We start from the raw sequence: 23,834 nt of genomic DNA, 5'->3' as shown, positions 1-23,834 counted from the left end.
GCCACACCAAAGGCTCCTGAGTAAGCTTAGCAGCCGAGGAAGAAGAGGAGAGGTCCTCTTGCAGATCAGGAATTGCTTGATTTGCAGGAATAAATGGACAGTTCTCCAACTGGAGAGATGTAGGAAGAGGAATCCAACTACCCCAAGGATCCTCAGACCTGATACTGTAATGCCAAGGTTGCAGGTTCGATCCCTGTAAGGGGACAGCTGGATGACCCACAGGGTTCCTTCCAGCTATGATTCTGTGATTATTCTATAATGACTAGATGGGCCCCCTTTGGCCTGATCCAGGAGAGCTAATCTTGCGTTGTTGTGCTCCTCCTGACTGCGCTGTGCTTTTTCCAGTAGTGGGCTGAGTTAGGGCAGGATTCCACCCCGCCCTCCGCTCCTCTGGTTTTGGCAGGTCTCCTTGGCAGTGTTGTCTGGAATAAAAGCTGGGCAGCAGTCAAAGGGGGGAAATGAACCTTTTTGTTTAAAAGCCCCCCTCGCCTTGCATATTTATCCGTTTCACACTGCCATAAAAGTTTACAATAGGCGTGGGAGGTTGAAACATGTGGATAATTGGGGGGGGGACACCATTGGGAGCTTTTCCTTATGAATGTCCTTAACCTTCTACCCACATCCCATCTTTGCAGGCACAAAGATGCATAATTGGTGATATATATATATATATATAGAGAGAGAGAGAGAGAGGGAGAGAGAATAGCTTTTGTTGTTGGTGATTTATTTTTATCTTGCAAAGGAACAAGAGAAGAATCAGAGTTCTAAGGAAGAGGCCTAGATGTGTTTTGCTTTTATTTAATAAAAAAACACACTAGTATTTTTAGGTATAAATTATGCATTTGAAATAAGAAGCGAGTTACAGTGGTACCTCGGGGTTACATACGCTTCAGGTTACATATGCTTCAGGTTACATATGCTTCAGGTTACATACGCTTCAGGTTACATATGCTTCAGGTTACAGACTCTGCTAACCCAGAAAGAGTGCTTCAGGATAAGAACAGAAATCGTGCTCCGGTGGCGCGGCGGCAGCACGAGCCCGCATTAGCTAAAGTGGTGCTTCAGGTTAAGAACAGTTTCAGGTTAAGAACAGACCTCCAGAACGAATTAAGTACTTAATCCGAGGTACCACTGTAATTTAGACAGAGTGATGGAGAGGGGATGAAGGCGCAGAAGAGCAACCCTAGGTCACCACATGCAATAGATGCTCAGCCCAGAAGAGGCGGTGGTGGAAACAGCCAAGATGCAACAGCCAAATGCAACAAGGATTAGACATGCTCAGGAGCTGTGCAGGGAGGACAACACCCACAAGAACTCTCTTCCTTCAGCCAACGAACTCACCAACAACAACAGGGTTCCTCCGCCTCTAGCTCACATGCCTTGCATCATAACACATACAGAATATTACCCCGCCTATTTTTACAGAAATTTTTGTTTAGTACGAAATTTTGTTTTAGTACATTGTTTTCTTACAATGTTGGGTGAAGGGTGGGCAAGAAATCGGAATAACGACAGTGGTGTTTGTCTGTCGTACGTAAATCAGCAAGTGGGCCAGTTCTTCGGAACGGTCAAGCATAATACTATGGCGTTCTAGGGGCCGATTTTTTGGCTCAATAACAATCATAATTTTATTATTTATACGCCGCCCATCTGTCTGGGTTTCCCCAGCCCGCCTTATGATGTTTTAAGGTCGTTCATGTTCCAATCTCTTAGAGGTTTTATACGTATTATCTACCCACCACCTTAGGGTTTCTGCAGTAAGGGTGATCCAGAAAGAGCAACAGCAATACTGTTGTTAAGTTATGGGTGAACATATCAGATGATACAGCTTTGGTGCGTAGTGGTTGAGGAGCTTCTCTTGAATCCTGTCCCACAGCGCTGCCTGGACTGCTAGAGGCGCAACCAATGCTCGGGCCGTCTTGAACACTTTGGGGCCACAAAGGCTGAGAAAGAGGCCCCGCTCATGCTCTACAGACCCTCCTGTTAGCTCATTTGCTTGGAGGTAGCAGTCAAACCGAGCGAGGTAGGAGTCCCATGATTCAGAGGCTGGGGCAAACGGAGGTAGAGGCACGAGTGAAGCCATGGTTCCGATGCCAACGTGGTGGGCGATGGATGGAACACAGTGCTCTAGCCAGACGGTGAGCTCTGAATTGGTTCTGTTCAGTGATTTCGCTCAGTGTTTCAGCTCAGCTCAGAGGGTGGCCGCGTCTGGCTGTGCTCTGATGTCCATCGATCCCACCTTCGTCACCAGTGTTAAGTTGTGGGTGAACATATCAGATGACACAGTGATTCTTCAGACAGCTCTTGTTTATTCACAGGCCAGAAGAGAACTGAACTGAAGGGTTGAGTCAGCCTGCTTATATAGAGCTCAACTACAATGCAACAGTAACCATTTTCTGTAACTATCCAATCACTGAACATCACTTTCAATTCCTTATTTGCATATGTGGACCTGAGTGAAAACTGTCTATAGTATCCCCCCCCTGCTGGCCCAGGGTGAGAACATCAGTATGTACATAACAACTATAGTAAAAAAAAAAAATTCTTCCAGTTGTTATTGGTATGAACTTTCGTGTGTATCTGAAGAAGTGTGCATGCACATGAAAGCTCATACCAATAACGAACTTAGTTGGTCTCTAAGGTGCTACTGGAAGGCTTGTTGTTGTTGAGTCGTTTAGTCGTGTCCGCCTCTTCGTGACCCCCTGGACCAGAGCACGCCAGGCCCTCCTGTCTTCCACTGCCTCCCGCAGTTTGGTCAAACTCATGCTGGCACCTTCGAGAACACTATCCAACCATCTCGTCCTCTGCCGTCCCCTTCTCCTTGTGTCTTTCCCAACATCAGGGTCTTTTCCAGGGAGTCTTCTCTTCTCCTGAGGTGGCCAAAGTCTTGGAGCCTCAGCTTCAGGATCTGTCCTTCCAGTGAGCACTCAGGGCTGATTTCCTTCAGAATGGAGAGGTTTGATCTTCTTGCAGTCCATGGGACTCTCAAGAGTCTCCTCCAGCACCAGAATTCAAAAGCATCCATTCTTGGGCGATCAGCCTTCTTGATGGTCCAGCTCTCACTTCCATACATCACTACTGGGAAAACCAGAGCTTTAACTATACGGACCTTTGTCGGCAAGGTGATGTCTCTACTTTTTAGGATGCTGTCTAGGTTTGTCTTTGCTTTCCTCCCAAGAAGCAGGCGTCTCTTAATTTCGTGGCTGCCGTCACCATCTGCAGTGATCATGGAGCCCAAGAAAGTAAAATCTCTCACTGTCGGGCTACCTACCTGTTACTAGTAAAAAAAATGTTCTTGTGTTCTGACACCTAGAACCTCCTCGTCCTTCTCCGAGGGGGTGCATGCAGCCCCTCTCCCCTGGGGACGCGCATCGCCCTGCGCCCTGGCTGGCCTCGGAAGGAAGCCGCGCTCTTCTCCATCCTCCCCGGCTCTCCAAGCGCGCCGGGCGCGTTGCCCTTTTAAGAAGTGCCCACCTCCCAGGGAGGGGCCAGGAAACTTTTTCCCGTCTCGCGACATTCCCGAGCCCGTCTCCTCTCTCTCCTCCCCCCGGGCCCCCTCCCCGGGCCGGTCCTCTCCCGCGTGCTCCTCCCCGATTCCCCTTTGCCCTGCCCGGCGGGCGCCGGCAACTGTGGCGGCGGCTGCTGCTGCTGCTCCACCTCGCCACCATTGCGCGCCGGGGAGGGCGCCCCCTTGAAGGCCCCCCCCCCGCGAAGATCGCCCCCAACCCTTCCCTTCCCCCGGCCGCGGCAGTGATGCAGCATCCGCAGCCCTAAGAGCGAGGAAAAGTTCGGGGGCGGAGGGGGGAAAGGAACAGAAAAAGTCTCTATAAAGTTGGGCGTTGCAGCGCCGGGGAGCGGGGCGAAGTTTGGCGGGACCCCCTGCGCAGGAAGGTGAGCGCTTCTGGGGGGGGGGATGCGAGGGTGAGGGGGTGGCGCATCCATCCCCGGGGAGAAAGAGAGGCGGGCGGGCGGGCGGGCAGCGCCTTGTATCGGAATGCCGGGGGAGGCCGAGCGGGAGCGCAGGGCGCAGGGATCCCCTCCTGCGCGCCAGGCGCAGAGCCCGTGCCCGGCGGCGCCCTCAAGACAAACAGAAGGATTCCTGCAACGCTGGAGGATCTCCTGCGCGGGGAGCGGGAGCAGGAGGGCGGCTGGAGTCTGGGCCGGGTAGGCAGGGGATCCTTTCATCGGAGTAGCTTGAAAGCGCAATGGGAGGATGGGAGGCGGGAGGTTTGGGTGCGCAGCGAAAACTTCCCCGGACTTTTTCCCTTTTTCGTCTTGCTGCTTTCGCGGAAAAGGAGCCCTGCGAGGGCTTCAAGGCTTGCTTTGGACACTTGTACCAAAACTCCTAACTTATGGCTATAGAATAATAATAATAATAATAATAATAATAATAATAATAATAATTTATTATTTGTACCCCGCCCATCTGGCTGGGTTTCCCCAGCCACTCTGGGCGGCTTCCATAAAAACCAGAAATACACTAAAATATCACAGATTAAAAACTTCCCTGAACAGGGCTGCCTTAAGATGTCTTCTGAATGTCAGGTAGTTATTTATCGCTTTGACATCTGATGGGAGGGCATTCCACAAGGCGGGTGCTACTACCGAGAAGGCCCTCTGCCTGGTTCCCTGTAGCTGTGCTTCTCGTAATGAGGGAACCACCAGAAGCCATAGAGTGGGAAGAGACCCCACAAGGGCCATCTAGCCCAACCCCACCGCAGTGCAGGAATCGCAGCTGAAGATTCCTGACGGAGGATCATGCAAGCTCCGTTTGAAAACCTCCAACCAAGGAGATCCCGCCAACTTCCAGGGGAGTCCATCCCGCTGTCAAACAGCTGTTACTTGTCAGAAAGTTCTTCCTAATGTTTGGAATCTCCTTTATTGTCTTTTGAATCCATCGGGTGGGTTCTTATTGTGGGGATCAGTGGGGTTAAGCGTGGGGGGGGGAGTCCCCCCCCCAATCCCTGGAACTTTCCTCCAAACCCACTTACAATGGGAGGCTAGGAAAAGTTCTTCCTCTAGCAAACAGAGTGCTACAACCAGACCCAGCTAGCAGTAGCACCCCAGTAATGCTTCTTCCCATTTACGGCTTGGCTCACTTGCTTAAGTTGCCTGTTAGCTGTTCTCTCTGCTTGTTGAGAAACGTCATAGGTTCATTGCATCAGAGAAAGCTTCCATGGAGCACAGCCTGTTTTGTTAGATGCTCTTCTGTGTTGGCTCTACATTAATTTTGTATGTGGGGGTTGATGGAGGCAGGCAAGCATTCCCGTCTTGCTTTTGGGGTTCTGGGTTTGATGGTCCATTTGGCCTGTTGGTTCCAATAATCCTTCTACCCACTTGCAGAGGCCTTGTGAAGTTTGTGACAGTTGCCGCTCCAATGTGCCGGCCATTCCCAGAACCACCCTCAAACACTAGGAGGAGGACATTGAATCCCTGCTTGCTGTTCCTGTTTTTCAATGAGATTTGAAAACACTAATCTGACGTAGGCGGGAGATGTGCCTGTTTGGGGTGGGAAGACTGTAGGATGTATGAATTAAGGAGTTTAAAATGTCACTGGGATTTTTTTTCTGGTCCTTGACCCTGCCCTGAGGCAAGTGAAGGATTCTGTGTTCTGGTAGCAGAAAGGATACCATAACCCTGACTGCCGCCTCCCTCCTCAAATCCCCAGGGGTGTGACGCTCTGGAGTCTCCTGATGTTGGTGGAGGCAATACTGGGTGTTGGTGGTGGGGTTTATCATTTGTCCCAGGTCATGCCCGAGCAACGAGAAGTCGGGAGGTGGAGATTGGGAGCATAAGATACACGTCCCTTGTTGTCAGGAGTTATTTTTAGGAGAATGACCGGTCCTTCGTCTATGTTCCGAATACACAGAAACATTCCCGATCCGGGGGGTGCGTTGGGGATGAGGGAGAATGCAAAGTTGCTCTGTCTCTGGGTCCTATCGAAGGGCAGGCTGTTGTGTTCTCCTCTTGGGAGCATAAGATAGGTAAAATGACACCGCTTATTTGGGTCAGCTGAGGTGGACGTATACAGACGAGACCCCTTCGTATAGTGGTCGGGCAAATTTTCTGGTATCCATGGAGCGTGCTGCGGCCTGAAACCATTCCTGTGGCTGATTGTAAATGCTTCCCAAGTACTCATCCGTTGTTAACAAGGTAATGGAGGCAGCAGTGCTTGGTGGGTTGTGTCCTGGTGCTATGGAAAGTGTTTGGCTTTACACTGAACAAAGAAAAACGTGTGTTGTTTTTGTGAACTTGGATAGTGGCAGTGCTCCCCCCCGCTTTGCCCATGGCATGTTCTTAAAAGCTTGGACGTTCTCCTAATATCCTCACAAAATTTTTATTTTTTAAAAGGGGTGGATAGGTTTCCAGGCTCTCTGTTCAGAGAGGGCCCTTCCACCTGACCTTGAATCCTGCCGCAGTTTAAACAGTTCAGAAGCTGTCCAGCTTGGTGCTATCTAATCCCTCAGGTGGCGCAATGGGTCAGTGTGTCCGGCTGTTAAGCAGAAGGTTGGTGGTTCGAGCCCAGCCAGGGACGGCTGTTGTGCTCAGCGTTCCTTCCAACTCTGTGATCATATGATTCTGTGAATATTTGGGAGAGAGGTTAGGGGGGGCGGGGAATGTGACTGCTAAATTCTAGGGAAATTGACTTTGTTCTAAATTATGTTCTCCGTTTCCAGGAAAGGCCGTTTAGCCATTTAGCCTACTCTCTACCAGTGAGAAGAATCTCTGATACTGCATTTGTGGCATTTTGGGAACTGAGGAGGGTTCCCCACTGTCCTATATGACCTTAGTTCTTGCCCTCCCCTTTCCATGGGATGTTAGGGCCTGCAGTGACCAAGGACAGGGCAAGGGCCATGATTCAGTGGTAGAGCATCCGCTTTGCATGCAGAAGGTCCCAGGTTCTGATGGCATCTCTGGATAGGGCTGGGAGAGAACCCCTTGGAGTGCAGCTGCTGCCAGTCAGTGCAGTCAGTACTGAGTGAGATGGACTGCTGGCCTGACCCTGCTTAAGGTGGCTTCCTATATGCCTGCGTTTCCATGCTGGGTTGTGTGCAATAGCCCCTTCTTTGGATTTCTTTACGGATGGTGATCCTGAGCTGACGTTCCTTTGCTTCACCCCCTACATCGCGTGGCTTGGCTCACTTCCTTGAGTTGCTCAGGCTGGAAGCAGCTCTCGCAAGGCGTCCGCTTTTCCTCTTGGCACCCACTGATGTCTGGGTTGCTTGGCAAGGGAGGAGGCTGGTCCCCTTGGGCTCGAGGCCGAACCAGATAGCCTTTGACTTGGACCCTGTGTGACTCTGTCCCAGGTATGGGTGGCAGCACCTATCTCTCTCTCGCTGTGGCAGTTCCTTCAGTTCTGCTTGCGGGTACCTTGGAGTAGCCTTCTGTGGCTGAGGCTGCTGAGTTTTACACCCAAACGTCTTGGAAAGCCTCCACTCTCTCCCACCTGTTGCCCAAATTGGTTACCAAACATGGATTTTGGAGTTTTTCCTTTTCCAACATAGCTACCTTGAACATATTGTGCTGCTTTTCTAACAGGTTTCTCCAACTGCCTTGGTGTGCGTGTGTGATCATTGCCTTGTGTGTGTGTGTTTATCTGTCCAAGCCGTTCCCATTTGCCTTGGCCTGTTGTAAGCAAAAGCCCTCCTGATCCTGTCTCTCATGACTGCTCTTTGAGGTCCAGGCAGCTGATCAAATATCCCCTGCTTTGCCAGAAAGCCTCTGGGTAGAGGGAGAGCCGCAATGCCGGCCCGGCAAAAAGCTTTGCTCAGCTAGCTTGGCATGGGAACTTGCCTGCTTCATCATGCGCTGCACATTGCCTTCCCTGTGAATGCATGGACAGTACAGAAAAACAAATCCACCTTCTCTTTCTTTCTCTCCCTCTCTCCTTCTCCCCCTGCCCCCGTTTCTGTGGCCAGTTCTGCAAGTCAAGGATCTGTTTCACCAGTAGCAATTAGGTCTGCTGTGTGTCTCCCTATGGTGTCTTCCTATAATGCTGGGCTGCAGTTGGGAGGGTGCTCTTCAAGGTGGTGGCTGTCCTGCTGTCTTGGCTGCTGAGGGGGTGTGGAGGAAAGTGATTCCACTCCCCACCCCCGCCCAGCTTGCTTTGTGAAGAAGGTCTTGTGGGTCTGCTTCAGAACATAGCCATCCCGGTTCGTAGCCAAAGATAGTCCTCTCCTCCTCCATGCATTTGTCAAATCCTGTTCAGGCATGGCCAAACTTGGCCCTCCAGATGTTTTGGGACTACAACTCCCATAGTCCCTAGCTAACAGGACCAGTGGTCAGGGATGATGGGAATTGTAGACCCAAAACATCTGGAGGGCCAAGTTTGGCCATGTCTGCTGTAGATAGTCTTTGACACCTCCAGTGCCCCCCTCTTGCCCCTAGGTAACCCCACTTCCCCCTTTGGGAAAAGCTGGTCTAGAGCCCTTCTCCCCAGGCCTCAGTTTCCCTGCCTCTGTCCAGGAATGGGGAAGGTTCTGTGAATGGCTGATTGGTCTAGTTTTGATGGGGTGGGGGAAATCCAGCGTTGTCATCCCTTGTCCGGGTGTGGCTCCTTCACAGCATCCCAAGCAGGGCCTAGGAAGACAGTGGTTGCCTGGGACTAGACATTGCCTACTGTTAGGCTCGCACTCACAGTCCTGCCAAGGAGAAGCGAACTCTTCTTCCTGGATGTCAGTTCTTTGCTCTCTGCCTAAATACTGGGAGCGCCATTTGATGTGCGCACACGGCAGACACAGCAGCTGCCCTGGTGTTCTGACTGGCACCTCCCCAGCTGAGTCAACCCTGTCATTCCACAGCCTGTCAATCCTGCCCCCTTAGAGGTTTGTGGCACTGTGAAGTCTTGGCCCTTAAATCCTTCAGCTCTACAAGGAAGGGATCTCCATCTTGCCCTTCGCCTCACCCTCTCCGTCTTCATCTTTCCCTTTCTCCTCCCTCTGCTCCATCAGCCTGAGCCAGAGGTGGTGATGTGATTAGACTGTTTCAGACTAAGACCAGGGTTCGAATCCCCACTTGTCCATAAAGCTCCCTGGGTCACAGCCTCTGATCCCAACCTGCCTCACATCTTCTGATATTCTTATCCCTTTGGCCTAACATGGTTGCTTTCTTTCGGCAGCTACCTGAAGCTTGATGAATGTACTGGGATCATTCTGAGGCAGACTTCCTGGCAGCCCTGAGAGGCTTTCTCCCTAGTAAAGTGATGCAGAATCATAGAATCATCGAATAGTAGAGATGGAAGGGATCCTGAGGATCATCTCTTCCAACCCCCTGCAATACAGCTGTCCCATATAGGGATCAAACCTGCAGCCTTGGCAATATTAGCACCAGGCTCTCACCAACTGAGCTATTCAGAAATGCAGTGGGACCTTTGGGCACCCTGTGGGATTCTGTTTCCCCTCCTTTAAAGTTTGTAACATCTGCTGCCACAAACTGAGAAGGGAGACTCCAGTGTGAAATTGGTGCTTCTCAGCGAGTTTGATTCTGTTTGTTTAGGCCTGAATCAGCATACAGTGGTACCTCGGGTTAAGAACTTAATTCGTTCTGGAGGTCCGTTCTTAACCTGAAACTGTTCTTAACCAGAGGTACCACTTTAGCTAATGGGGCCTCCCGCTGCCACTGCCGCCGCACAATTTCTGTTCTCACCCTGAAGCAAAGTTCTTAACCTGAGGTACTATTTCTGGGTTAGTGGAGTCTGTAACCTGAAGCGTCTGTAACTTGAAGTGTCTGTAACCTGAGGTACCACTGTATCAGTTTTGTTTTCCTGCTACAGATGTTGACTTAGCATTGTAGAGGTTGGGTGATTTGTGTTAACCGGCAATTGCAAATGGCCAACACATTTGATGTGTATGCATTTTGAACTTTACGTAGAGTGGGTGCAGATGGAATTTTTTGCATTTGATAGCCATTTGGCTCCACTATTTACAAACCAACCCCCCCATGGACACACGTGTGTGTGTGTGTGTGTGTGTGTGAGAGAGAGAGAGAGAGAGAGAGAGAGAGAGAGAGAGAGAGATTAGATAAGATCTAGTATATACTTTGGAAAATGGATTGTCAATTTGTTCTCTGTGCATTTGGCCAGCTCTTGAGATATTGTCACCACACTTGGAGTGAGGGTTCCCAAGGTGAGCGCCATTTTGATTCAAGGTGACATCTCTCAATTTTTGGTGTGACCGTTGCAAACTCACAAATTACATTATCCATTGTTTTTTTAAAAAAAATTTTTGGTTTCTAAAAATTCCTGGGCAGTGCCCAGTACTCCCGTCTAATAGTTATATAATCTGCCCATTGAGGATAATGCCTCATGCATCTGGAGTGTGCTCTAGTCCACAAAAACCTTTGACACAATACTGCTCCAGGTGCAACAAGGATGTTTGTTATGCTTGCCCAGGAACTCAGCATAATTTCTGGGCGGCTGGAGAAGTGGTGCCTTTGCTTCCTTACAGCACTCTGAAGGGGCCTTGCTTCTGTACCAGCCCCATTTAAGACCATTAAGAAAGCCAAATTTCACATTATCCTGTGGAGAGGGAGACTTGTGTGTCTGTGTTTGTTGTATGATTCCCACCAAATGGCGTATCATTTTTCATGGTCCTCCAAGCCTTTGGCCACCCACAATTTATGAGTTGTTTTCCCCTGGCTAATGCAAAATTCCACATGGGCTCAGTGGTGTAGCGTGGGGAGTGCAGGGGGGGCCGGCCGCACCGGCCGCAACATCGGGGGGGGGGCGCGCTCGCCGCCTCCGGAGTCGCCGAAGAGCCTCGGGCGCAGGCTGTAGCAGAGCCCCATGGCAGCAGCCCAGGCAGCAGCAAGAAGAAGCTGGCAGCGGCGGCAGGTTAGGGGTTAAGGGCGCAAATTACTTGCCTTGCCCCAGGTTAGGGGGCGCAAATTACTTGCCTTGCCCCGGGTGCTGACAACCCACGCTACGCCGCTGCATGGGCTTATACCAAACCAAAAGCTGCAAGTCATAGAATCACAGAATTATAAAGTTGGGAGGTCAGTTGAGGTTCTGGCAGCTGCTGACATCCGTATCAAGAGTTCCTGAGAGCTGAAACCTTTCAGCTGGTCATCGTATGGATTTATTTAACAAATCTGTGGTGAAGTTAGAGACACCACCTTGCCGACAAAGGTCCGTATAGTTAAAGCTCTGGTTTTCCCAGTAGTGACGTATGGAAGTGAGAGCTGGACCATCAAGAAGGCTGATCGCCGAAGAATGGATGCTTTTGAATTCTGGTGCTGGAGGAGACTCTTGAGAGTCCCATGGACTGCAAGAAGATCAAACCTCTCCATTCTGAAGGAAATCAGCCCTGAGTGCTCACTGGAAGGACAGATCCTGAAGCTGAGGCTCCAAGACTTTGGCCACCTCATGAGAAGAGAAGACTCCCTGGAAAAGACCCTGATGTTGGGAAAGATGGAGGGCACAAGGAGAAGGGGACTACAAAGGACGAGATGGTGGGACAGTGTTCTCGAAGCTACCAGGATGAGTTTGACCAAACTGCGGGAGTCAGTGGAAGACAGGAGTGCCTGGAGTGCTCTGGTCCAGGAGGTCACAAAGAGGCGGACACGACTAAATGACTAAACAACAACAACAAGTGTTGAAGTTAGAAGGGGACATTTGAGTATTTTGGTCATTTCTGGACAAATCCAGAATCGGAATACCTGTGGGCACTTCCACCACAGGTGGAAAAAGGTGCCCCTTTCTCCACAGCCCCTCCAGCAGCTTGGAGAGGATTGTGACGCCACGTGAGCAACTTGGATTTGCAGGATTAAGAACGCCGTAGAGATGTCTGGAGTTTATCCCTTGGCCTCATATTTTGTGTGTGTGTGTGTTAGAGGTGTGGGAGAGAGGCAGGCAGGCTGCTGCACAGCCCTCTTCCGGCTGAATGAAAGATGGATGCTTCACTTGCGCTTTTTATTTATTTATTCAGGGCGTGTGTCTTGTTTCCTACCAGCTCTGTGATTATGGTAATTAACACGACTTGATGGTCCAGAAGCTTTAATTAAAGGCTTATCGCTGCCTTCCCTGCTGAGTTGCATGGGTGGTTTCTCTGTGCCACAGGAGAGGCTGAATTGACTGCCAGTTCATAGCAATAGCTGCAGCTCTCTCTCTCTCTCTCTCTCTCTCTCTCTCTCTCTCTCTCTCTCTCTGTGTGTGTGTGTGTGTGTGTGTTTTTGTATGAGCAAGAGATGGGTGTGGGAGCAGAAGGCTGTTTCCTGAGGTCAGGGTCAGCTTTAACAGACTTAGTGAGAGGCGTGTTGTGAACTAAAATGCCACTGGTCCAGAACAGAGAATCTAAGTCAGATAGCCTGCTGCCCTGTTAAACTCCCTCAGGAAGGAAGACCTCTGAGCATGTTCAGGGTGCATTTGTAGGTCCATCAGCACAAGCTAAGGGACATAGCTAAGTGGCTGGAGAGCCTGGTTTCCCTGAGCAGGCCTAAGCCCCAGGACCTCTCTGGAAGCGCATGGATATCCTTGTGCTATCTCTTGTGCACTGTCTGTATGTCTCTCTGTGTATTTTCAGGTGCAGATATGGAGATATGGCCCTGGTGCAGTTTCATTATACAGTGGAACCTTGGATTGCAGACATAATTCATGACAGAGGCACGTCCACATCCCGCATCGTTCGTAACCTGCAGCGCCGCGTCTGTGCATGCGCGTGACACAATTTGGCGCTTTTGTGCATGTGCAGAAACCCGGAAGTAACCCTTTCTGGTACTTCTGGGTTTCCCGCAGTCTGCAACCTGAGAATGCGTAACCTGAAGCGTCTGTAGCCCGAGGTACTACTGTAATTTCTTTAGTGCTAGCCAGAGAGTGATGTGGACTCTGCCCCAAAGACAAGATAATCGAGCAAGGGAGAAAGGAAAGCCATTAAAGGAAGTGCTTTTTCACGCAGAGTTAAACTATGGAACTCACTCCCACTGGAGGCAGTGACAGCCAGCCTCCCCCATCCCATGGCTTTAAAAGACGATTGGCTTTTTAAAAAGGGCTATCGGTGGCTACTAGCCACAATGGCTATGCTCTGCCTTCACAGTCAGAGACAGCAATGCCTCTGAATACCAGTTCCTGGAAAACGTAGGAGGGGACAGAGGCTTTTGGGCTTAGTCTTGCTTGCCAGTTCCCCATTGGGGCAGCAGGTTGGCCCCTGTGAGAACAGGATGCTGGACTAGATGCTTGATCCACCAGGCTTATCTTACGTTCTTAGAAGTCAGGAATTAAAAACCGAGTGGTGAGGAAGAGGCAGGAGTCATCTTGCAGCGAAAGAGCACATCAGGTGAGCTTCTTGAGAAAGGCCTAAGGAGCACAGGCAAGGCTTATTCCTTTTGCATTTCCAAACACTCTTCCCTTTTGCGGAGGTGCGTAGATAGATACCTGGGATCCTTTTGGCCTTAATCACTCCAGGTGTGTTGGGAGGTGCAGGCACACCCAAATCTTCCGCAAGACTCTTCCACGTGGCTGGGGCAGACTTTGGGAAAGGCTGAACACAAAGCCAAGCGGAGCTTGAATGTGTGTGTCTGCCTGTTTCTTCCCTTCTTGACCACAATGGAGCTGCTCTCTGTGGTCAGACCGTGGCTCTGGAGCATGAAACCTCCGTTTGCTAGCTCTGTGCAGCAGAGAACTTTCGCTTGTTTTAAAAAGTAATGCTACCAACCCAAAGCTATTGTTGTTACAAGATCTCCCTTTCTCCGTCCAGGATGCCTCTGCAGCCAGAAGGGGCCCGGGATGGGCTTCTACCGGGATTGCGGCTCAGAGCACAGAGCTGAACCAGCAAATGGTTTAAACATACAACCCTAAGCTGCCCTGCAAATCTCTGCTTGTGGAATCAGGAGGGGTGGGGTGGGGAGGAAGCTGCCTGTCCTGCAGAGGAAGGGGAAGAGGCTTTTTTTTTGGGGGGGGGGGAAGCTTGCACCACAGAGTGCCTGGGAACATTTTCAGGCGCTGAATGGAGGAGGTGAACTTCCCCCTGCCCCACAGTGTGCAGTGGAGGGTGAAGATTCAGGCAGGTGGGGGTCTCAGCCAGAAGAGTGGCTGCTGTGAATAACAGGTAGGGGGGTTTAGGATGCTGCAAGCTGGGGTCAGAGTTCGTGGGGAGGCAGAGGGGCTTGGAAGGTGTTGGAGGGGGGTCCATCTAAGCCAGGGGTCAGCAAACCTTTCCAGCAGGAGGGCAGTCTATGTCCCTCAGACCTTGGGGGGCGGACGGCGGACTATTTTTTTTTGGGGGGGGAAATGAACGAATTCCTATGCCCCACAAATAACCCAGAGATGCATTTTAAATAAAAGGACACATTCTACTCATGTAAAAACACGGTGATTCCCGGACCGTCCACAGGCCAGATTGAGAAGGCAATTGGGCCGGATCTGGCCCCCGGGCCTTAGTTTGCCTACTCATGATCTAAGCCCAGCCAAAGGCCACTTTCTTCTTCAGCTCGACCAATCTTTTTCTTTCTCCTTTCCCACCTGAGTCATCTTTCTTGGAAGCATTTTACTCAAAAGGGAAGGTTTGTTAAATAAATAAATTACAGAGCATTTAAATATTGCTGCAGCGAACTGCCTTCATTGACAGTGTTTAAGCAGAGGTTAGATGGCCACCTGTCAGGGATTCTTGAATTGCGATGCCTGCATTGCAGGGCGTTGGACTAGATGGCCCAGCTCTACAATTCAATGATTCAAGTTTGTTGAGAGAAAGGTTGAGACCAGGATGGAAAACCTTTGGCCCTCCAGATGTTGATGGGAATTGTAGTTCAGCCACATCTGGAGAGTGAAGTTGGCTTCCCTTTCTGATGTGCTCAGCTGGAAATCTGGGCCTGGCCCAGCACTATTTACTTTTATTTGTAACTCTATGAATGTTGCTCAAAAGCTGTGGCAAGGTTTACCAATCTTTGTCGACTATTAAGAACATCAGAGCTCTGGTTTTCCCAGTAGTGATGTATGGAAGTGAGAGCTGGACCATCAAGAAGGCTGATCGCCCAAGAATGGATGCTTTTGAATTCTGGTGCTGGAGGAGACTCTTGAGAGTCCCATGGACTGCAAGAAGATCAAACCTCTCCATTCTGAAGGAAATCAGCCCTGAGGGCTCACTGGAAGGACAGATCCTGAAGCTGAGGCTCCAAGACTTTGGCCACCTCATGAGAAGAGAAGACTCCCTGGAAAAGACCCTGATGTTGGGAAAGATGGAGGGCACAAGGAGAAGGGGACGACAGAGGGCGAGACGGTGGGACAGTGTTCTGGAAGAGACCAGCATGAGTCTGACCAAACTGCGGGAAGCAGTGGAAGACAGGAGTGCCTGGTGTGCTCTGGTCCAGGGGGTCATGAAGAGGCGGACAGGACTAAACAACTAAACAACAACAAGAACATCAGAACAATGCTTCTGAATGGCAGTTGCTGGAAAACCCAGGAGGGGAGATTTGGTCTTGTGCTGGGACAATGTTTGCTGGTTTCCCACTAGGGCATCTGGTTGGCCCCTGTGAGAACACGATGCTGGGCTAGATGCGCCCCCCCCATTGGCCTGATCCAGTGCAGGACTCTTTTTATGGGTCACCCCCCTCCCTGCCTTCCCCACCTACATCCTGTTGCAAGTGCTGGTCTTCATATTTCTGCCATGAACAGAGGCAAGCATGGCTTGTCTGGTTTCTGTCTGGGGAAGGGCGTTCACCTGCCTGCCCCGTGTTGCTTCCGTCCTGTGGCAAGTGCCTGGGCTGGCAGCAGGAGCTGTGGGTTTTATTGATACCTTCACTCACTGCCTGTGGACCCAGATGAACTAGTTGGGCTGGGCTGATCCGGCGGGGAGGAGCTCTCAGAACAGGAAGGATCTCTTTGTTGGGATTCCAGTACGCTTATTCACTTAGGTTAGTGCTCTCTCTTACACACACAGATATACACCTTTCAGGAATGCCAGCGCTTTGGCTGTCCGCCCTTTTGGCTGGAGGAATGCAAATTGAGGGTCTAGAGTGAAGAAAGGGCGGGGAAGGAAATATATTCTCCCTTCAGCTTGTTTTCGTCTTGGCCAAATTGATACTGCAAAAGAACAACGTAAGCAGCCGGCCATCTTTCAAAAAAAAAAAGAGCATTGTTTAAAAGCAAAGGCCGCAGGCTGCAGACAGGCCAGCACGCTCTGGGTTGCTAAAACAGGGTGGCTCAGCAGTCAGCAACCTCATGGATCACAGCTGGCAAGCTGGTTTCCTGAGAACGTAAAGAGAGCCGGCTGCATCTTGTCTAGCATCCTACTCTCACGGTGGCCACCCAGATGTGCAGCGTGGCAGGCAATGAGCCTGCCTCTTGCCAAAATCTTCAGAAGATGCTCTGCTCTGTGTCCCACCAACATCTAAGGTTAGGCCTGAGTAGACAGGACAGGGGTGCAGAGACGGTGGAGCTTTCTCCCTGAGGAATATAAGAGGATCATTTTCTCATAGCTGTCAGGCAGATGCACAGGGGAAAGCCGTGAGGACACCTTTAGACGCCTTTTGAAGACCACCTTGTTTCAAGAGTCTCTTTCCCCCACCGTGATTATTTATTCCCTCACCTCCAATGTCCTATTTTGTTCCAGCGCCCCGGCATTACGTTTTAGCGATCGCTGCTTTTTGAGTGTAGTGCCGTTTCGGCTTTCGTTCTTTGTGTGCGTGTTTTAATGTTTACAAGCTGCTTTGGGGCAGAAGGAGAAAAACACACTTAAAACAACTGAGGTTTCAAGGAAAATGTTGGCTAAGTGCAGGATATCTTAGCTTGGTGCAGCTGGTAGGGCAAACAGGACTCCTGCGTTCCCCTTCCCGCTTTATGATACTGCAAAAGGATTCTGATTGGGATAGGGATTTTAAATGCATATATATTTAAATCAGCCTTGGGAAGAGGAGGAAATGGACGGGGGGGGGGGTCTGACACCTGCAAGGTTGCTGGAGGAAGCAGCACTTTTTTTTTTTGCTAGCCACTAAGTTAAACCCGTGTCCCATCCTTCTGACAAGCGATGTTCAGAGCAGTCGTCCACAGTAGCATGAACATAGCAAAACACAGCCATACAGGGGGTTGAGCTAGATGACCCTTGTGGTCCCTTCCGACTTTACAATTCTATGATTCCAAATCCCAGTTGCTGGAGACTGGGTGGGTGCTCTTGTGCTCGAATCCTTCTTGCATGCACCCTGCAATGGCCAGCTGTGAGAACAGGATACTGGATGAGATGGGCTCCCTTTGCAGGCTCTTCTGATATTCTTCAGGTCGTGATCTTTCTGGGGGCGGGCCAAGGTGCCCAGGCTCCGTAAGCTGGCTGGGTGGGGCGGAGGAGTTGCGCTTGCCAGAGCCTCTGTGCAAAATGCACGCCTGGCCTGTTTCATCTCTCTTCCCTTCCCGCTCTCGGTTGCCAGGGAACAGCTGTCTTAGCTAAAAATAATCCCTTTTTAGCTGTCATCGGCCATCATGTGAGCAAGGAGTTTTATTCCTCTATCTCTGCCCCCCCTTGTCTTCCTTTCATGTCCTTGGGATCACATTGTGGGCGGAGAAGGCACACGTGTTGTTGTGTTTTTAAAAGGGGCTAAGTTTGGGGAGGAAGGGGGCTTTACCCTCATCCCACTCTATATTTTCTGCTTTCTCTGAAGATAAGCAGACTTGTGCTTTGACTTGCAGCTCAACCCCACGTTCGACTTGCGACGCAATTTTCCTTTGCAGGAAAGAGTCATGCTGTAAGCTGCCTATTCTGGTGTTGAAGAGGGCCTATAAAACACATTGGTCAAGACATAGAACATAAACTCTGCTCCGTGACTGCACAGACTTTCTTTTCTCTGTCCTGAACCTTCCAGGATTCAGCTTCACGAGATGCTCACGAGTTCTAGTGTTGTTACGAGAGTGCAAGGAAAATGTGTTCCTGCCACACTGCTGGCCGTCTCCTGCTTGGCACTGCTGGCAGTCCAAAGTACCATTTCCAAGCTTTCAGTTTCGCCGCTGCCTGCGTGTTGGCGGCATGCTATTGGGAAAGGAAAAGTTGTGCTCCTCTAACCCCAAATGACAGCTATAAACAGGTGTGCATGTGTGTTAGAGAGAGAAGAGAGCAGGGTGGTTGGGAAACCTACATGTTTTTATCTGCCGTGACTCAGCAGGCCAGGCCCAGCCCAGACTCACAACAAGTCCTTCAAGCGTAGTTCCCAGGTATTTTTCCAGATCAGCCTTTTGCCAGCCTGGTGGGCCCCGCCCAGATGTTTCGGACTACAGTTCCCATCAGCCTCCAGCCAAGCACAGCCGATGGAAATCGTAGTCCAGAACACCTGGAGGGAGCCATGTTTGCAAAAGGCTGATCTTGAATTCTGGCAAGATGTGGGCGCTGTGGGCGATTAGCTCCTGTGTCCGAGAAATCAGTTGCTGACCCTGGATGGAGTTGCCCTCCCGCTGAAGGAGCAGGTTTGCAGTTTCGGGGGGGGGCGGGTCTGGATCTAGCTGTGTCCCTGGAGACTCGGGTACCCTCAGGGGCTGGGAGCACCGTATTTTTTGCTCTATAAGACACACCAGACCACAAGACGCACCTAGTTTTTGGAGGAGGAAAACAAGAAACAAAATATTCTGAATCCCAGAAGCCAGAACAGCAAGAGGGATCGCTGCGCAGTGAAAGCAGCAATCCCTCTTGTTGTTCTGGCTTCTGGGATAGCTGCGCAGCCTGCATTCGCTCCATAAGACGCACACACATTTCCCCTTACTTTTTAGGAGGGAAAAAGTGAGTTATAGAGCAAAAAATACGGTACCTTTAACCAAATGCAGCTGGTTCAGCAGCTCCTGTCCACTGTAGTCCGCTGGTGTCAAACTAGCTGAGTTCTCCTCCTGATCCAACAGGACTCTTCTCCCTAGGTTTGGCTGTTAAACATGAGAGCCTGGTTCCCTGGCTTTGGGGGGGTCTGCGGTTGCCAGCTTTGGGCTTCCTGCAATAGCATTCCATGCTCGGGGAGGCTTCAAAAAATGATTTGTGAAATGGCTTCAGGAGATGTTCACTCCACTGCTTCCATTGGCAGAACAGGCACAATATACAAGTGCCACATAATACCCCTTCCACATATGAGAACCAGATATTTCAGTCTGCGGCCACCTACACTTTGGAACTCCCTGCCTGTTGGCATCACTGTACTCTTTTGGGCACCTGCTAAAAACATTTTTGGCTAGACAAGCCTGCTCAGGTGTTTAGAAAGCTGATGCGAGTTTTAATCTGTTCTTAGTCTTTATCGTTACTATCGCTGCTGATTTTACTTACCGATAATTTTATTGTTTTATCTTTTTGAAGACCGCAGGCAGGTTTTTTTGTTTGTTTGTGTTTACTGTCAAATTGATCAAAATGGGGTGGTGGTGGGTCCCATCTGAGTCCCAAACCATCTCTTCTGCTTATAACACACACCTGTGGAAACAATAAGTGCTGACTCAACCTGTGGGTCCCCAGATGTTGTTGGACTACAACTCCCATCATTCCTAGCCAGCGGTCAGGGATGATGGGAGTTGTAGTCCAACAACATCTGGGGACCCACAGGTTGAGAACCGCTAGACTAGATGATTCTGAAGGTCTCTTCCAACTCTAGAATTCTATGATTTATCGCTGGGGTGGGGAGGGTGAAAGAAGAGTCAGCTGAGGGGGGAGGTGGCCCTTGTACTTACTGTAGTGCCTGATGGTGGAGGAAGGAAAATGGTGAGCTCTGCTCAGGTGTCACCCAACACCTGCCTTTTTCTAACATCTAGAAGCCCTTGGAAAAGTCCGCCTCTGTACAGTGGTGCCTCGCAAGACAAAATTAATCCGTTCCGTGAGGCTCTTCGTATAGCGGTTTTTTCGTCTTGCGAAGCAAGCCCATTGACAGCTTAGCGGATTAGCGCTATTAGCGGTTTAGCGGCTTTTAGCGGATCAGCTGATAAGCGGCTTATCAGCGGATCAGCTGATAAGCGACTTAGGGCTTAGGAAAAGGGGGAAAAAAGGAAAAAAACCCCGCAGGAACTCGCAAGACATTTTCGTATTGCGAAGCAAGCCCATAGGGAAATTTGTTTTGCGAAGCGCCTCCAAAACGGAAAACCCTTTCGTCTAGCGGGTTTTCCGTCTTGCGAGGCGTTCGTCTTGCGGGGCACCACTGTATTTTAAAGTCAGAATATGACATAAAATTGCCCCCTGGAATCCCAGCTTGGAAACACAGATGTGGGGAGGAAGCAGAAGGGGCCTAGAGACTTGCACATGTTCTCTCTCCCCCGCCTCCCAATCCCAGATATCCTGAAATCTGTTCAAACCCTCCTTTTCTACATCATGCAAATTCTGTGGGCTTGCTTAAGTGGCGCAATCCCGCCTTGTGGCTTTCGAACGGTGAAAACCGCTGCTGTTAAGAATGCCGCAAAGTTGTCTGAGAGCTTGAGGCACCGGCAGTAAAGCCTTTTTGCTGACCCTGCATCCTTGGAGGCTGAAATCGCAGCCGGCTCCTTGGGTTGCCAGGATGCTTGGGCTACCAGCGGCTACTAGCCACGATGACGGCTCTGTTTTCTCCCCTCACTGTTGGAAGAGTGCGGTGTCCTTTTTAACAGCTCTAGATGCTGTGTTATTTTTAGCAGCTGTATGTTGCATAACGTCAGAAATAGGAAGACCTTTCTGACAGTAAAAAGCTGCTGGACTGTGGAAGAGGTTGGGTAGCCGTCTGTGGTACCTTCCTACTCTACAACTCTATGATTCCATGCAAATTTTCACATTTACTCGTAGTCTGTATTTGTCATGGTCCAGCAGAGGGACAGAGGTTTAGGCAGAATACTGCCTGACCTCTGGGAATCCTGCTAAACACCATTCCTGCCTCCCTGTCCTTAAAATTTCGCAAAGTGTGCCCAAGTTCAAATGTGTCCTCACAGCTTTAAGGGCTGGAAGCCTGCTTCTGTTCTTTTTCTTTTTTTTGCGACGGTGGTTGTGGCAGCTGGGAGCCTTCAAACGCTGCTGCCTTGTGCGCCCGGGACTTAATTCTCTGCTTCCTTTGTGTTGAATGTGCAGAATGTCCCAACCCAAACATCCCTGGATTTGCCCTGCTTAAGAGCTCCGGCTGCGATTGGCAGATTAAAATCAGCAGCTCTGATGTCTTGCTGTAGGGCCACCTTCCCCCTCCAGTAACCTGATCTTTTGAAGATGTTGCTCCTGATTTTTAGACTAATTGATCTTTTGAAGATGTGATGTTGAGCCTGTTTTTGCAGACGCCACAAATGTCCCTGACTGCTTTGGGGAGAAGAGGCGACATAGTTTATAGAATTAAGTCAGTAGAGATACGTCCCACCCCCCTGCCACCCAGTCTCTCACAACATGAGAATTCTAATAAAGCCAAATATTGGAAGATTCAGGACAGTTTAGCAGAAAATCCTTCTCTATGCAGAGCCTAGTTAAACTATGGAACTCCCACCTGCAGGAGGCAGTGAAGACCACTAACTTGGATGGCTTTAAGTTTGAAAGAATATTATTGGAAGTTAGAAATTCAGGAACAGATTTTAGATGAAGAATGGGAAAGAATCTTTCGGCAACCACCCTTTGTTGCCACCTCTGGGATAATCCAGGAAGAAGGGTTGAAGTTGGTACAAAGATGGTATTATACACCTGTAAGGTTATATCATATTACAAAATCTGGAAGTAAGAATTGTTGGAGGAAATGTGGAGTGATGGGAACGTATAGTCATATGTGGTGGGATTGTCTGTTAGTTAATGAATTTTGGAAAGAGATTGGTATAGAAATATCAGGAATTGTGGGTAGGAAGGTGGGAATATCTAAATTAATGGTTCTTATTAGTCTGAGTAGCACCAAGTTAAAAACAAAAGAGGAATGTAAATGGGTAAAATTGATGGTAACTGCAGCCAGACAGGTTATAGCGAGTTATTCAAAAAATGCAGAAGAGTTAGGGGTGAACCAGTGGAGGAAAAGACCTGAATAATATTATACTTTTAGAATACCTAACTGTGAAGATACACAGAATGAAAGGGTTAGTAAGAAAGAGGAGGATTGGTTTGAGAAAATATTGAATTATTTGGGTAGGTTTGAACAATTTGTGGCAATTAAAACGTTAAAAGTTAAATAAACCTTGTGGATGGAGGAGTGTTAACGTATATAAAAGTGTACATATTATTATTATAATCATTATCATTATCATCATTCATATTTATTAACCCCCACCCTTCACCAGCAGGAGAGCTTAAATGTCAAACAATCCAAATGTCACAATTTAAAGCAGCTAAAACAGATTGCAATCACAGGAATGGGGTGGGCCCTAGAGACTGTTTTGGAGAAGCACACCTGCGCACATGCCTTGCGCATGATGCATCCTGGCCCAAGCTATGATTACCATGCTGCTGGACAGCTATGACTCAATGTTTTGGTTTTCAGATGGCAGGCAAACATTTAATTTAATCCTCTGCAGCCTATTCGTGGAACCTGTTTTAATGACAGCTTGTAGTGCAACAGAAAGATTGCTTTTGAGCACATCCAGAGTGATACTGGACTCAGCTACATTAGTAGATGAAAAAAAAGTTATAAATGTGTTATAACACTGTGAAACCAATGGTGCTGTAGAGCTGAAATTGGAACTTTGAAATGTTCCATTGTGAGCTTTAAAACAGTTTTTTTAGAGCGTTTTTTATAGGTGTGTAGAAGCAGCCATTGTCTCGCTTCCAGAACTCCTCTCTATCTGACACAGAAAGGGGTGTCTTTTGGGGGCGACGGGGGGCTTGTGTCAGATTGGCTGCTGGAGCACCCACATGTAAGAACAATTAGGCTTATGGGCAGCATTCGAAATTCACCAGGTGCTTTTTGCACCTGGCTATTGGCCACCTGTGACCAGGTGAAGATGCCCAGATGGCGCCTGACATCTCCATCACCTGGAGCTGCTTGCCTGGGCATCCTTGGATCTCGCCTGTTCTCACACTCTAGCAACACATCCTGTCAAATTCTATCTGCGATATTTTACCTGCACAATCGGAACGAGTTCCAAGAACGAAAAAGTCATATTGACAAATACAACTTGGGAGCTGTCTGGCCCCCAAAAGGCAACTAGGCATTCTGTTTCAGCGACTGTAACTCTGGCTTAAGGAGCCATTTGGCGCCTAGTTTATATATCTGAGCTTCTAACACTGCATGTGGGACCTCCTCAGTGGTCATGCCCCCCCCCCATGCCAATTACAGATCTCTGTTCCAGGGCCTCATCCTAATTTTAAATGGGCCTTAAAGGTAACCTCAAATTTCGGCTTAATCTAGAGGACTGATCTAGGACATCAGACTGTGTTCTTCAGAGCTGAATAGGTTATTTTTTTGTTCGTTTGTTACGCTTGGTATGGAATTGGGGTATTTTAATCTGATTTTGTTGTTGGGTTTCATGTGGATGTAAACTAGGTAGGTAAAGGTAAAGGGACCCCTGACCATTAGGTCCAGTTGTGACCGACTCTGGGGTTACGGCACTCATCTCGCTTTATTGGCCGAGGGAGCCGGCGTACAGCTTCCGGGTCACGTGGCCAGCATGACTAAGCCGCTTCTGGCGAACCAGAGCAGCACATGGAAATGCCATTTACCTTCCCGCCGGAACGGTACCTATTTATCTACTTGCACGTTGACGTGCTTTCGAACTGCTAGGTTAGCAGGAGCTGGGACCGAGCAACGGGAGCTCAGCCCGTCGCGGGGATTCGAACCGCCAGCCTTCTGACTGGCAAGCCCAAGAGGCTCAGTGGTTTAACCCACAGCGCCACCCGCGTCCCATACTTTGGGAGGCTATTATGCCTTAAAAGCCCATTAAAGGAGCTCACCTGTCTTGCCGAGACGCCTGCCTGCCTGAGTCTCTGGCTTGGAGCCAAGGGCGGTGGTGATTTTTTTCTCGGCAACAGCTCCATGGTTTTGCT

The 23,834-nt window shown here is 49.6% G+C and overlaps 1 protein-coding gene across 3 annotated transcripts in view; it reads left to right on the top strand.

Moving 5' to 3' along the window:
• The first annotated feature begins 3,619 nt into the window (after positions 1-3,619).
• KIF1C (kinesin family member 1C) overlaps positions 3,620-23,834 on the top strand; it is a 53,437-nt gene continuing 33,222 nt past the window's right edge. The window contains exons 1-2 of one of the 3 annotated variants that reach the window (XM_081835614.1): positions 5,882-6,153; positions 6,352-6,507. The gene's annotated coding sequence lies outside the window, so the exon portion shown is untranslated. Of the gene's footprint in view, positions 3,892-5,881; positions 6,154-6,351; positions 6,508-23,834 lie in introns of those variants that run through there. The other 2 variants (XM_081835612.1, XM_081835613.1) reach the window with 2 other exon arrangements.

The sequence above is a fragment of the Podarcis erhardii genome, assembly GCF_964252035.2.
Source record: "Podarcis erhardii genome assembly, chromosome: 13".
NCBI classification, from domain to species: domain Eukaryota; kingdom Metazoa; phylum Chordata; class Lepidosauria; order Squamata; family Lacertidae; genus Podarcis; species Podarcis erhardii.
The sequence above is the reverse complement of the archived record's forward strand: the minus strand, read 5'-3'. Positions and strand labels throughout refer to the sequence as shown.